Here is a 13,581-nt window from a genome sequence, read left to right on the forward strand (position 1 = left end):
CCACTCTTCTCCCTGCACTGCCACTAGGAGTCCGAAAGCAATTGGGTGACAACTGATTTTTAGTTTTGGATTAACTACTAACCCCCAAGTCTTCACTCTGCTGGAAAAAAAGAAGTGTCAAGCTACAAAAGTAAGCTGAAAGAAGACAAAATCCTCTCCTCTGGAAATGAGAACCCAACTGATAGTTATTTATAGGCTGTGATTAGCGCCGAATACGTTAATAAATGCAAAATGCTTACAACAGCGCCCAGCCCCTAATGGGCTTTGAATATATGTTAGCTATCATGATTGTTATTAGTATCTTTAAAGTGAATTCTAGGCGCTCCAAGTTCTTTGGCTCGCCTTATTCTCCCAGGAGTCTGGGCCTGCTGAGGAGGTGGCACAGGCGCCTCTCTTGAATGAGCACAGTAATTGCAGGCCTTGGAGCTGAACTTGGGTGGCACTTTGAAGATGGGATTAAAGTACTAGCATGTAGCTGCCAAGTACCCAGTAGAGCAAGGATCTCGGTGATTGGCTGAGTTTCTGTTCCAGCATTCTTCCTGAAAGCAGGCTTTTCCCAATGATGTATTTTGTAAACATGTCAAATTGCTGCTTGTTTCCTGTGCTTTTCTGATAAGCAAAACTGTGTTTCTGTGTGCTCTGCCACTTGCAAGCAGCAGATATTCCGGTTTTTGAAAAATTTCCCTGTAGGCATTGCAGTGGTAGAACTGATGGCCTGATTCTGGGTGTCCAATGCCCCTTACATTCTAGGAGGACTATGACCTTGTGAGAGAGCAAGCTGGAGCTTCTGTTAAAATTACTTCTTGAAGGAATGAAACAATGTGAGAGCAAACCCTGTAAGAATTTATCAAAGTACTGCAGAGAAGGGAAATTTTCACAGAGCTTAATAGAGGGGATCCAGGAGGTTACCAGAACATTCTGTGGTTTTTCTTTTTCCTTAGCAACCTTCGCATGTATACAAGGTAATGAAAAATACCATGGCTTAGGTCAGGTGCACCTTAGCCCTCCAGGTGACACGCTTGCTCTTCACCACTCTAGAGAGGTCAAGTACAGCACGTGTGCCCAATGGAGTACGTCGTTTGCTTTCTGGACTGCTGCGTCCGTGAGCATTGATCGTGGATTGAAGCGAAATGAAATCCTTGGCAACTTCAACCTTTTCTCCATTTAGTTTGATGTCCACTTGTCAAGATTTTTGTTTTCTTCACACTGTGTTGCAGTCCGTACTGAAGGCTGCTGGCTTTGATTTTCATCAGTAAGTGCTTCAAGGCCTCCTTCCTTTCAAACAGCAAGATTGTGTCACCTGCATATCACAGCTTGCTAATAAGCCTTCCTCCAATCCTGATGCCCTTTTCTTCTTTGTACAGTGCAGCTGTACAGGTTGAATAAGTATGGTGAAAGGATACAACCCTGATGCCCTCTGTGTCTGGTTTTAAACCACACAGTACTCCCATGATCAGTATTCCTTTATTCCAGTGACCACCTCTTGGTCTGTGTACAGATTCTACATGAACACAAAGATGTGTTCTAGAATTCCCATTCTTCTCAATGTCATCCATCATTTTTTTAAGATCCCACACAATTGAATGCCTTTTTACAGCCAATGAAATGCAAGTAAACATGTGCCTCCTGCTTTCAGCCAAAAACCATCGGTAATGCTATCTGTCATAGTACTTTCTCTTTGAATCCAGCCTGAATCTTTGGCAGCTCCTATTGCTACACTATGGTAACTGTTGTTAAATCCTCTTCAGCAAAATTTTACTTGCTTGTGATATTAATGATACTGTGATAATTGTCAGTTGGCCAGGTAGTAGTCTTCCACCTTTCTTGGCATAAATGAGTGAATGCTTCCAGTCCTTCATTAGCTTATTGAATCATTTCAGTAGGTATCCCGGCAAGTCCTGGAGTCTTGTTCTTCCCTGATGCCTTCAATACCACTTGGACTTTTTCCTTCAGTACCTTTGGTTCTTCTTGAAATGCTACTTCTTGAAATGGTTGGATGTCAATCAGTTCTTTGTGGTAAAGTATATGTATTCCTTCCATCTTCCTTTTATGCTTCCTGCATCATTTAATATTTTACTCATAGAACCCATCACTATTTCAACTCAAGATTTGAATTTTTCTTCAGTTATTTAAGCTTGAGATATTCTGGGCATGTTCTTTTTAGGATTTCTGACTACAGGTCTTTACACTTTTGTTATATTGATTTGCTTTGTCTTCTCAAGTTCACCTTTAAATTTTTCCATTCAATTATTTGACTTTCTCTTCCATTTGCCTTAGCGATTCTAAAATCAGGAGCAAATTTCAGCCTCTTCTGAAATCCACTTTTATATTTTCTTCCTTTACCTATTTTTGTAATGACCCTTTGCTTTCTTTGTGGGTCTTAATGAGCCACAGATGGTCAAGTCTTCAGTCATTAGTGTTCACTGTGTCAATTCTGCTCTTGAGATGACCTCTAAATTCAGGAGTGATATATTCAGACCATATTTTAGCTCCCATAGGATTGTTTTAATTTTCTTCTGTTTCAACCTGAACTTGTATATGAGCAATTGATTGCCCATTCCACAGTCAGCTTCTCGCCGCTTTTGGCTGCTGATATTGAGCTTCTCCATTGTATCTTTCCCCCAATATAATCCATTTGATTCCTGTATTACAGGTAGCAAAGTCCATGTCATAGTCACCATTTATGTATGCTGTGGGGAAAAGCATTTGCAATGAAGAAATCATTAGCCTTGTAAAATTCTACTCTGCAACTTCCAGCTTCATTTCTATCACCAAGGCGATATTTTTCCAACTACTATCCCTCATCTTTGTCTCTTAGAGTAGCTGGTGAATTTAGGAAGGCTTATTAATAACCTGCGATATACACATGATACAGCCTTGCTTACTGAAAGTGAGCAGGACGAGAAGTACTTGCTGATAAAAGTGAAAGAGTGAACCCTTCTGTACAGACCCCAACTCAAGTGTAAAGAAAACCCAAATCCTCAGAACTGGACCAATAGGTCGCATCATGATAAACAGAGAAAAGATTGACGTTGTTAAGGATTTTATCTTGCTTGGATCCACAGTCAGTGCTAATGAAGACACCAGTCAAGAGATCAAAGGACTCATTGATTGGGTAAATCTGTTGCAGAAGACTTCTTTAAGGTGTTGAAAAGTAACCATGTTACTTTGAGTACTAAAGTGAGCCTGACCCAAGCCATGGTATTTTCAATCACCTCCTATGCATGTGAAAGTTGAACACTAAATAAGAAGACCAAAGAAGAATAGAAACATTTGAAGTGTGGTGCTGTTGAAGACTATTGACAGTACCATGGACTGCCAAAATAACAAGTATGTCTTGGAAAAAGTACAGCCAGAATGCTCCTTAGGAGCAAGGACTTTGCGCATGCTATCAGGAAACAGCAGTCCCTGGAACAGGGCATCATGTAAAGTAGAGGGGTAGTGGGGAAGAGGGAGAGCCTCAGGGAGATGGAGTGACACTGTGGCTGCAACAGTGGGCCCAAACATCAGAGGTGGCAGGGCTTCATTCTGCTGCATGTAGGGTCCTGGAGTCTTTCTGAGTTGGAACTGACTTGGCGGCACACAACCAACAACAATCAGTGTCACTGGATTGTACATGTAGAAACTGTTGAGTCGGTAGACATTTTGCTGTGTGTATTTCAACAACATCAATTAATTTCCTAACTTAAAATGTTATTATTAAATATCTTTTTAGTAACACCACTGTATTTTCATATAGGTAATTTTTCCATTGATTCAACACTTTTTCTAATTTAAAAGATAAAACTAGACTTAGAACTGAATCGTTTGGACCTTTCTCTTCTTATCACCCCCCAATTCAAAATGCTTGCATCTCTTAATGGCCAGCATCCTCTTGGACCTGCAGTTAGACTCCACACATTCAAGCTTCAGCACAATCTTCATTGTGGTTTTGGCTTCTTTTGGAAAGTTGACTTTGTCTGCCCACCACAGCCACTCTACTTCTAATCATAGCGCTTCTTTCCTCGGGTGTACAGGGAGTCCTTCCCCTTCTTAGACTGGTCACTGTGTGGGGCTCATGTTTGCCACACTTCTTACAGAGAGTGCCACGGGCTTCAGGTCCAGTGACCTCTCTGCAGTGATGTAGTCTATGCAGTGTCAAAGGGCACTTGAGCATCCTTGATCCTTGCCTCGATCTGCTCCTAAATGTTATTAATTTATGACTTAAGTTTAATACAATGTTTGTTAATTAACTAGCAGATCTGTTGGGAGGGAGGCAGAAAGGGTTCGAAAGAGGGAAACCAAGGGGGAGGTGGGGGAAAGAGGATCTGCACTTTGTTCTTTCCTGGGACACTAGAACCATTTGGGGGTTAGCAAGGTGGTGAGCAGAGGCTGACACGAGACCGAGGAGCCCAAAACATCAGGTACCATAATGCCTTGATGAAAAAAAGGAAGACAGTTACCAGACGTACATTTTTGAAGTTTTTCAATGAGATCATCCCAATTACATGATTCATTTTTTTGCCTCAGGAATGTTAGTTTCTATCCAGGAAAATCTGAATGTGAAGACTAAGAGAGAGTACTGTAATTTCCTACAGTCTACCGTATTAAAAAGTGCACTCCCTTTTTTTATGGTCCGTTTATATGGATACTAATGTGATTGGCTTGGCTCCTTAGCAGAGGATCTGTGTTGCTCAGCATCATTTCAGCAAAAATGGTTATGGTAATAGTGTGAGGGCCTTTTGATCTTCTTGATGAATGTGGAGCTTGGCTAACCTGATTATGTGACTCTGCCAGAAACTAGATTCGGGTCTGTTAATGCAGCAAGATAAATTTCAAATGAAGCTCCCTTCATCTGTCTTATCCCAGATTTTATTATCTGAAAATGAGGCTCCCTGTGTGCACAAAGAAAAGGTTTCAATATATAACTTATTTTTATTTTAAAAAGTAATTTCCATGTTGTTTTCCTAGGTTAAAAAAAGCGAAGCTCTGAGCTACCATAGCCATGGGTAATTCAGAAATCCATTTAATCAATGGTTATTAAAATGCCTGATATGTTGCAGGCAGTGTGCATGATGAGAGGGATAGTATGATGAACATAAAAGACAAAGATCCAACCTCATGTTTATTTGCCTTTTATGTGAGGTAGAAGCCATCCATGATTCAACCCAACGTGTCTACTATGACCTCATTTGGTCTTCTTACTACACGGAGTTGGAACCAGAAGAGAGAAAGTAGGGCAACTGGTCAGATAAGAGAGCACTCCGCAGAGCTGGGAAGGTGGGCAGGGGTGTGGTGGGGGGGTAGGTAGATTGCTGTCTCTGTCGAAGGAAAATGAAAACTCCCTTAGAATACACCAACTTCAAAATGAGCTTTGAGGGTTTGTAACAGAGTGAAGAATTGTCTGATTTAATACTAAGGCTGTCATCCAGCTATACAGCATTGAGCAGAAAGAGCATTTGGTCAGACTGACTCAAAAAGATGAACAGAACATAAACAGTAGGGGAAAACATCTGAAGTGGTTGATGAAGTCTTCCATAGCTAACATGGGGAGATTGGACATTTTGCATCACAACTCTGCGGTGCCAGGGGTACCCTCCCCAAAATGATTTTTTTTCAAAGCTATGTATTTGAATATTTTTTCAAAACAAACGTTTCACCTTCAAAGTACTATCCATTACACTTAATACATTTATCAAATCAGCAGTTCCATTCTTGGAATCATTTCTCAAACATTTGTTTGGATGGCTGACAGCACCTCCCTTGGTTTTTGTTTTTGGGGTTTCTTTGTTTGGTTTTTCTTCACTCTTCTAAATCATCAAATCGCTGTCCTTTCCTATCCCTCTTCATTCGCAGAAACAAAAAGAAGTTGCATGGAGTGAAGTCAGGTGAGTAAGCTACATGGGACAAGAGAGGCATGCTGTTTTTTGCCAAAAACTGGCACACTGAGATGGCTGCATGAGCACATGCATTGTTGTGGTGGCAATACCAGTCCCCCTTTCTGTCACAAATCAGGCCTTTGTTGTCACACACTGTTAATGAAATCTTTTCAGAACCTTTAAATAGAAAACTTGATTAACCGTCTGACTTGGTGGAACAAATTCCAAATACACTATCCCCCTCACATTAAAAAAAAAGAACATTATATTGATCTTTGATTTCACTTGATGAGCATTTATGGGGCAAGGTGAAGATGGTGTCTTCCACTGACTTGATTGATATTTGCTTTCGGGTTGTAAGAATAGCACCATGTCTCATTATCAGTAATGACCTTGGGGGGAAAAAGTCTGGGTCACTTTGGAGCTGTTCTTTCAAAGCACAGCATGTTTCCAGTCGGTGCTCTTTTTCCTGGTCAGTCAGAACTCGAGGCACACATTTCAGTGACCCTTCTCATTCCCAAATCTTCCATTAAAATTCGCTGAACCGAGCTCCAAGATAGTCCAGATAACTTCCCCATCTCTTCACTGATCCATCATCAGTCTTTGAGCACAAGTGCACAAATTCTGTTGACATTTTTATCTGTTGAGGAAGTTGACGGACATCCAGAAGGAGGTTTGTCATCATTCAACATTTCACCTTTTTTGAAATGAGAAAACCACTCATACCCTTGAGTTTTTCCCATAGCACTGTCCTTGTAAGCTGTGTTCAACATCACAACAGCTTCTGCAGCGTTTTTCAGGAGCAGGAAACACAATTTTAATGCCGCATGCTCGTCTCTTAACTCAGCCATCACAAAAAATGAGGTTCAAGCAAAACTATTTTTATAAAATCATTCACTGTGACCAGAGAAAACCTTCCCATGCAACACCACTGGGTGCACTAACTCAGAGTGAGTCATTTGATGCTCTCCAAGTTGTTGTTGTTGTTGTTCTTAGGGGCCATCCAGTAGTTCCAACTCATAGCGGCCTATGTCCAACAGGATGAAACACTGCCTGAACCTACACCATCCTCATAATTGTCCTTATGTTTGAGCCCAGTGTTGCAATACTGTGTCAATACATTCCCCTGAGGCCCTTCCTCCATTGGCTGCCCCTCTACTTTACAAAGCTTTATGACACTTTCCAGGGACGAGGTATCTCCTGATAACATGTCTAAAGTATTCGTGGCAAAGTCTTATCACCCTTGCTTCTAAGGAGCATTCTAGCTGTACTTCTTCCAAGACAGACTTGTTTTTTTTATTTTGGCAGTCCATGATACTCCATATTCTTCACCAGTCCCATAATTCAAATGCATCAAATCTTCTTTGGTCTTATTTAATGTTCAACTTTCACATGTATCTGAGGTAATTGAAAATATAGTGGCCTGGGCCAGACACACCCTAGCCCTCAAAGTAACATCCTTGTTTTTCAACACTCTCAAAGAGATCATGTACAGGAGATTTACCCAATACAATGTGTCCTTTGATCTCCTGACTGCTGCCGCCATGAACATTGATTGTGGGTCCAAGCACGAGGAAACCCTGGACAACTTCAGGCTTTTCTCTGGTTATCATGATGTGACCTATCAGTCCAGTTGTGAGGATTTGGGTTTTATTTCCATCGAGTTGTAATCCTTGATCTTCATGAGCAAGTGCTTCAAGTCCTCTTCATTTTCATCAAGCCAGGTTGTGTCATCTGCATACCAAAAGTCAGTAGTAAGCCTTCCTCCGATCCTGGAACCACATTCTTCTACATATAATCCAGCTTCCCTGATGATTTGCTCAGCATATAGATTGAATAAGTATTGTGAGATGACACAGCCCTGATGCACGTTTTCTTGATTTTAAACCATGCTTGTTCTGTTCTTACAACTGTTTCTTGATCCATATGCAGGTTCTGCATGAGCACCATTCTGTTCTGTTTGGGAATTCTCTTTCTTCTCAAGCCTATCCTTGGGTCACCTTTCTTTGGAATGGGTCCCAATAAAGATCGCTGCCAGTCATTTTGCCAGGTAGTGCTCTTCTAAAATCTTGGGCATAGTGAGTGAATGCTTCCAGTGCTTTATCAACTTACTGAAACATGTCCATTGGTTTTCCATCAATTCCTAGAGCCATGTTTATGGCTAACACTTGCAGTTCAGTTTGTATTTCTTCTTTCAGCACCATTGGTTTTGATCAGATGCTACCTCCTGAAATGATGGACTGACAACTAGTTCTTTTTAGTACAGTGACTCTGGGTATTTTTCCATCTTCTTTTAATACTTCCTGTAGCACTCAATATTTTGTCCATAGAGTCTTTCAGTATTGATACTTAGGCCTAGTTTTCTCTTGAGTTCTTTCACTTTAAGATATATTGAGTGTGTTCTTTTCGGTTTTCTAACTCTAGGTCTCTGCATATTTCATTATATTACTTTGTCTCAAGCTGCCCATTGAAATTTCCTCTTCAGCTCTCTTATTTCATCATTTCTTCCATTTGCTGTAGATCTAGTTTCCTCCTTATAATTATATTCAAGTGAATTGTAATCTGTGTGTTCACGTTGCCCAGTAGAAATTTAATCACTTTAATGACAAGCCCTTTTGTCTGTCACTAAACCCAACTCACTACCATTAATTCAGTTAATTCAGACTCATGGTGAACCTGTAGGTAACTGTAACTCTTTACCAGTGTAGAAAGCCTCATCTTGCTCCAATGGAGCAGCTGGTGGTTTTAAATTTCTGAACCTGTGGTGAGCAGCCTAAAGTGTAACCACTGTGCCACCAGGGCTCCTCCTGTCACTAAAAGCCATCTGTTAATGTCCCACCAGAATGAAAATTCCGTAAGTGCCGACCAGGCTTCTTATGCCACCTGTGGCGGCATCAGTACTTAGCTGCGTGTAGATCTTGGTCTCGTTTTCCGGCTACTCCAAACCCTTTGAACACCCTCCCTATACTGGGGGGACTCCTCACCTTAAAAGTCTTCCCTCCCCGATGTAGAGGATAGAAAACTGACATCCTAGCCTTCCTTGTCATTGGAGCCAAGGCCTGGGTCTTATCCTCCACCAATGAGAGGAGCCCACCAGGGATTCAATTACGATGTGAGCAACATGAGGACCCAGGCTTCACTTCAATCAAATTTTCCTTGAAAGACTGACCACTGCGGTATTCAGCTTTGTTTTCTAGTCTGTGTCCCTAGCATTCCCAAGACCTCTCCAGGTGACTGGGTTAGGTACCCCTCCATGAGGTCTAATTCAGCATACTTTCTCATTGAATTACAATCATTAGCACTTTTTATTAAATTCTTTCTGCTAAGAAAGGCAAAACCATCAACAGTAAATCAAACACTATAGAAATTTCTTTCCTAATCACCTACATCAAAACAGGGGACAGCTCTACTGAGAGACATGATGGAGGGGATCAGACTTTCCATCACGTGGCTTGACCTTCTTTCCCAAGTGGCTTCAAGGGTGTCATGCTCATCCAAACCAAGCCAGAAGGCCAAGGATTTGAAGGGTTTTAGAGAAGTTTTATGACCCAGGCCTGGCAGGGTACTCATCAGTTTCTTTCACATTCTGTTGCCCAGACCCAACCACTGGGTCAAACCTACCTGGGAAATGTAGTTTAGCTGCCTTTAGCTGTCTCAGCATAGGAGTGCAGGATACTAGAAAACCATGATCAAGCGCCATGTCTCAGCTCTGTGCGCTCACTTGCTTCCTTCTCGATCGGTTGTAAGAAGACACCCCCCAGGAAGAAGGTTATTAATACAATTACTCTGCATAAATCACAGGCAGATGGGACTTTGATCGGGATTTCCACTGCTTGGCTTTCCGGTGCATTTTTTAAAAGCATTTCTGTGTGAGGGTTATTTCTAAATGTTTTGCCTAAACCTACTTTTCTCTCCAGACTCCCCATGTGTCCAATGGAGAAGGCAAGTGCTTAGCATGCAGCCTGGGCGCCACATGTGTTCTGACACGCTGGCACATGGAAGGCTAGGAGGTTCCAAACCATTGCCTGTGGGCCACCCACAGGCTAACGAAGGACATGTCTTTCTCATTTCCCTTCCTCTCCTGTACCTAGGTGCCCTGTCCACGGCCAGGGAGAGCTGGGAATACGACTCGGGTGCCAGGGACCTCCAGAGCCCGGACTTGCACGGTCAGTCAGCCCTGCAGAAGCTGCTGGAATATGGAGGAAACGCTATGCATCAGCAGGCTGCCCTCCACAGACTGCTCACTCAGCCTCTGCCCTTCAGCAGCTCTGTCGGGGGGAGCTACCTGGAATTGGCCAACACGGTGAGTACTTACTGGTTCATAGAACACACGTTTAAGCCTGTCTGTATCCCAGTACAAATACTTTTCATGTGGGCTTGAGGAGATATGCCAGACACTGTCTTTTTCATTGAGCTCAACACTGCCATTTCCAGCATTGCTAATAAAGTTAAATGCTGCAAAGCCACTGGCAGCATGAGGGATTTCACTCTCATCATTAAAGCCAGATGGACTCCAAAAAGTATTAACTAAGTGTATAACTCGTGCAGCTTTAATTACTAGAATATCAACAAAGTGTTTTCGGTAACCCAATTACTTCTGCGGTACTAGACATTACAAGTTAATAGAGTATGGTCTTTTCTCCTCCTTAATTTGGAATTTGATTATTTGTTACTACTTGCGATTTGTACAGTTTGTTGTGCAGTGAAACTGGAACAGACTACCTTGTTGCCCAGGTCTCGCGAGGTTTCTGCCTGTGACAGAGTGCAGTATTACCACTTCCCGACCGCTCTCCGTAGTAGAAAAGACGCTTGTTCCTTCCCTTAGCCCGTTCTGCCGTACACCAGTCCTGGACTTTACAGGTGTATGCTTATAAAATAAGAAAGAGAGAAAAACAAATAGCCACATGATGGTTCATTGGAACACATGAAATAAATATTTTAAGAACCTTAACTCCCAAACAAAGTTTTGCACACTCACTTATGCTAATCCCTAGGTGAGAACTGGCTGTACATACAAACCCAGACACTGAAGTTCTATGGATTATATTAATTATTCTAATTCCTTTTTAATAGTTTTATTGGCAATACTTCACATAGCATACAATTTAATCATTCAGTCATATTCAGAAGAGTTTGAAATCACAATCAACTTCAGAACATTTTCTTTGCATACTCATTGTGTGAGTTTCCCATTTCCTCCCAGCCTCCCCTGCCAGGCCTCTAGGTTAATCCAGTTACTGTCTCTCTAGATTTACCTGTCCTGCATTTCAAATACAAAAAAAAAAAGTACAAAACACAAACAGGAAGCAATAAAATAAACAAAAAACAACAACACAATGACAAAACAAAACAGAAAAACCTCAACTGAAAAGAAAGCAGAAAGTAGTAAAAACTTAAACAACTTAAAAATGGGTCAAAAAGGAGATCAAATGACAACCTAACTACATCATGTAAACTCGTGGTAGACTTTACAACACTCTCTGATAGCAAGGCTATTCCCATCCCTGGACTGTGGCCAGAGGGATTCACCAAAGACTCACCAAATTCCTACACACACCCCTATGGATTCCTTAAACTTTATGCTTTTTATATGAAAACTTGAATTGCAAATATATTTTTCCAGGAAAAAAGTGGCTTACTTCCTGTGGGGACCCTGCAGACAGAGGTCCCCACTGTCATCCGTAGCCTTCTGGAAGCAAACGGGAGTCCACAATTTAAGCTCCGAGACCATTCCCTCCTTCGGATTTGGATTTTATGATTTATAATCTTTGGATCACACAGGCTGGTGTGCTTCTGAGTTACTAGGGGGACCTAGTAAGATATGCACCCTACGGGCATAAAAACAGAAGTCTCAAGAAGACCAGAGAGAAAAATCCTTTCTTCTCCCTCCAGTGTCCTTCCAGCACCCTCTAGTGACAAAGAAAAAATGTTTCCAACTTCCAGCTTCACTATATTAAAGTGGTCAAAGAAGATGACTTTGGATATGAGGGATAATAAAGTGATAATTTCGTGCACAAAACTTTTGCCTTTCTAATCTTCCCCTTCTTTTCTCTTACCAAATACGTATCTATCTTCTTTTCTTCCAACCTAAGACAGAGGATACCATGACTGAGGTTTAACACTTGGTTTAAAATGCTAAAGATGCCAGATGATGTTGCACATAGAAGTTTTAGGGTCCTGGTTTGATGAGAACAGCAATGTGTGACTCAGAATGTTATTGGGGCCATTGAGTGGTTTGGACTCAGTAGAACGTTAACTATAACAGAATGAAACACTGCCTGGTCCTGTGACATCACCCCAACTATTGCTATGTTTGTGCCTGTCAGTGCAGCCACTCCATCAGTACATACAATTCACATAGCATGCCATTCAGTGGTTTGAATATATGAAAAAGAATTGTGCATGAATTCCTTCTAATGTTAGGGATTATTTTCAATTCTCCTTTTGTAGTGTTAAAAGTGTGATTTGCCAAATTTGGGATTCCTAGGTAGTCCTTGGTCAATGAGATGTATCCAGAGCAAGGCTGCTTATTCCTTTTCTGGCCATAGTGTAGAATCAAAACAAGACATTTTTTTTAGCAAACAGCATGCACTATCCACTCCTGTTCAGTTCAGGAAATTGAGACAATACAAATAAAATATTGGATTCTTGAGGAAAGGGCAAAGAAGGGGCCAGAATATCTTCTCCAGTCTTGTTTAAGAAAACAAACCAAAAAAATGAGTTTATAAAAAAGTCAAAACCCTGCCATCTCATTTCCAAGCTATTGAAATGTAAACAAACATCCATAAACACGATGGTTTTCCAAAAACTGTGTGGGGAAAATTCCATTATCTTTTGATTACATTTTTAATTAACTTTTCCAAGCTGCCTGGTAGACATTGACTAGTGAGAGAGAGAAGGAGCCCTGGGGGAACAGTGCTAAAGCACTCAGCTGCCAAGCAGAAGGTTGATAGTTCACATCCACCAGCCATATTGAGGGGAGAATATGTAGCAAGCAGTCTGTTTCTGTAACGATTTACAGCCTTGGACAGCGTGGGGGGCAGGGCTAGTCTGTAAGTGAGAAACAGCCTGGATTTGGTTTGGGTTATATAGACAGAATCACAGACTTGACTTGTGTTGGTAGTGGTCTACAATTCCAGCTATCTGTGGGCAAATGCCCAGCTCTATACAAGTGCTCTCCCTAACATCTCAAGTGAAGACATTGTGGGCACAGCCTGTCTCGTTTCCACACAGGTGAACGAGTAATTAATGTCTCCATTCTGCCCCCTGCCACTCAGTGCTGTAGCATCCTTGGGACAATTCGCTTTCCACTTGGTCCATGTAAAGATTATAAATTGATGCCAAAAGTGGAGTTTTATTGCCAAATTGACTTTTATTTTCAAAGCAAGAGAGAAAGAGACAAAAGATGTTGAGTTGTACAATTTTGAGTTGTACAATTACGAGAAAGTGAGTTTTAAAACTGAAAGGGCAAGTGTTGCGGTTTTGTTTATCTGACATCACAAATTCCCAGCAGATCCCCCCAAGTCCTTTCTTTAGCTAGTTACAACCGGGTGTTGGAAGTTGAATTGAAACGGTGTCTATTACCATACTAGCCTGCTACATGACTGTAAGTATTAATATTATTATTAACTGAACTCTGTTTGTTGCAATGCTCCCAGTTATATTGTGGGAACACTTCACAGCTATACATTTCACCAGTATAGAAGAAGCAATGAAATGTGTG

General features: G+C 41.4%; 1 pseudogene; it reads right to left on the bottom strand.

Moving 5' to 3' along the window:
* Window positions 1-3,792: 3,792 nt before the first annotated feature.
* On the bottom strand, window positions 3,793-4,156 carry LOC105978969 (annotated as a pseudogene).
* Window positions 4,157-13,581: the final 9,425 nt, after the last annotated feature.

Source organism: Echinops telfairi, unplaced genomic scaffold (assembly GCF_000313985.2).
Source record: "Echinops telfairi isolate 266 unplaced genomic scaffold, ASM31398v2 ScPeMD7_7469;HRSCAF=8507_1, whole genome shotgun sequence".
Lineage (NCBI taxonomy): Eukaryota > Metazoa > Chordata > Mammalia > Afrosoricida > Tenrecidae > Echinops > Echinops telfairi.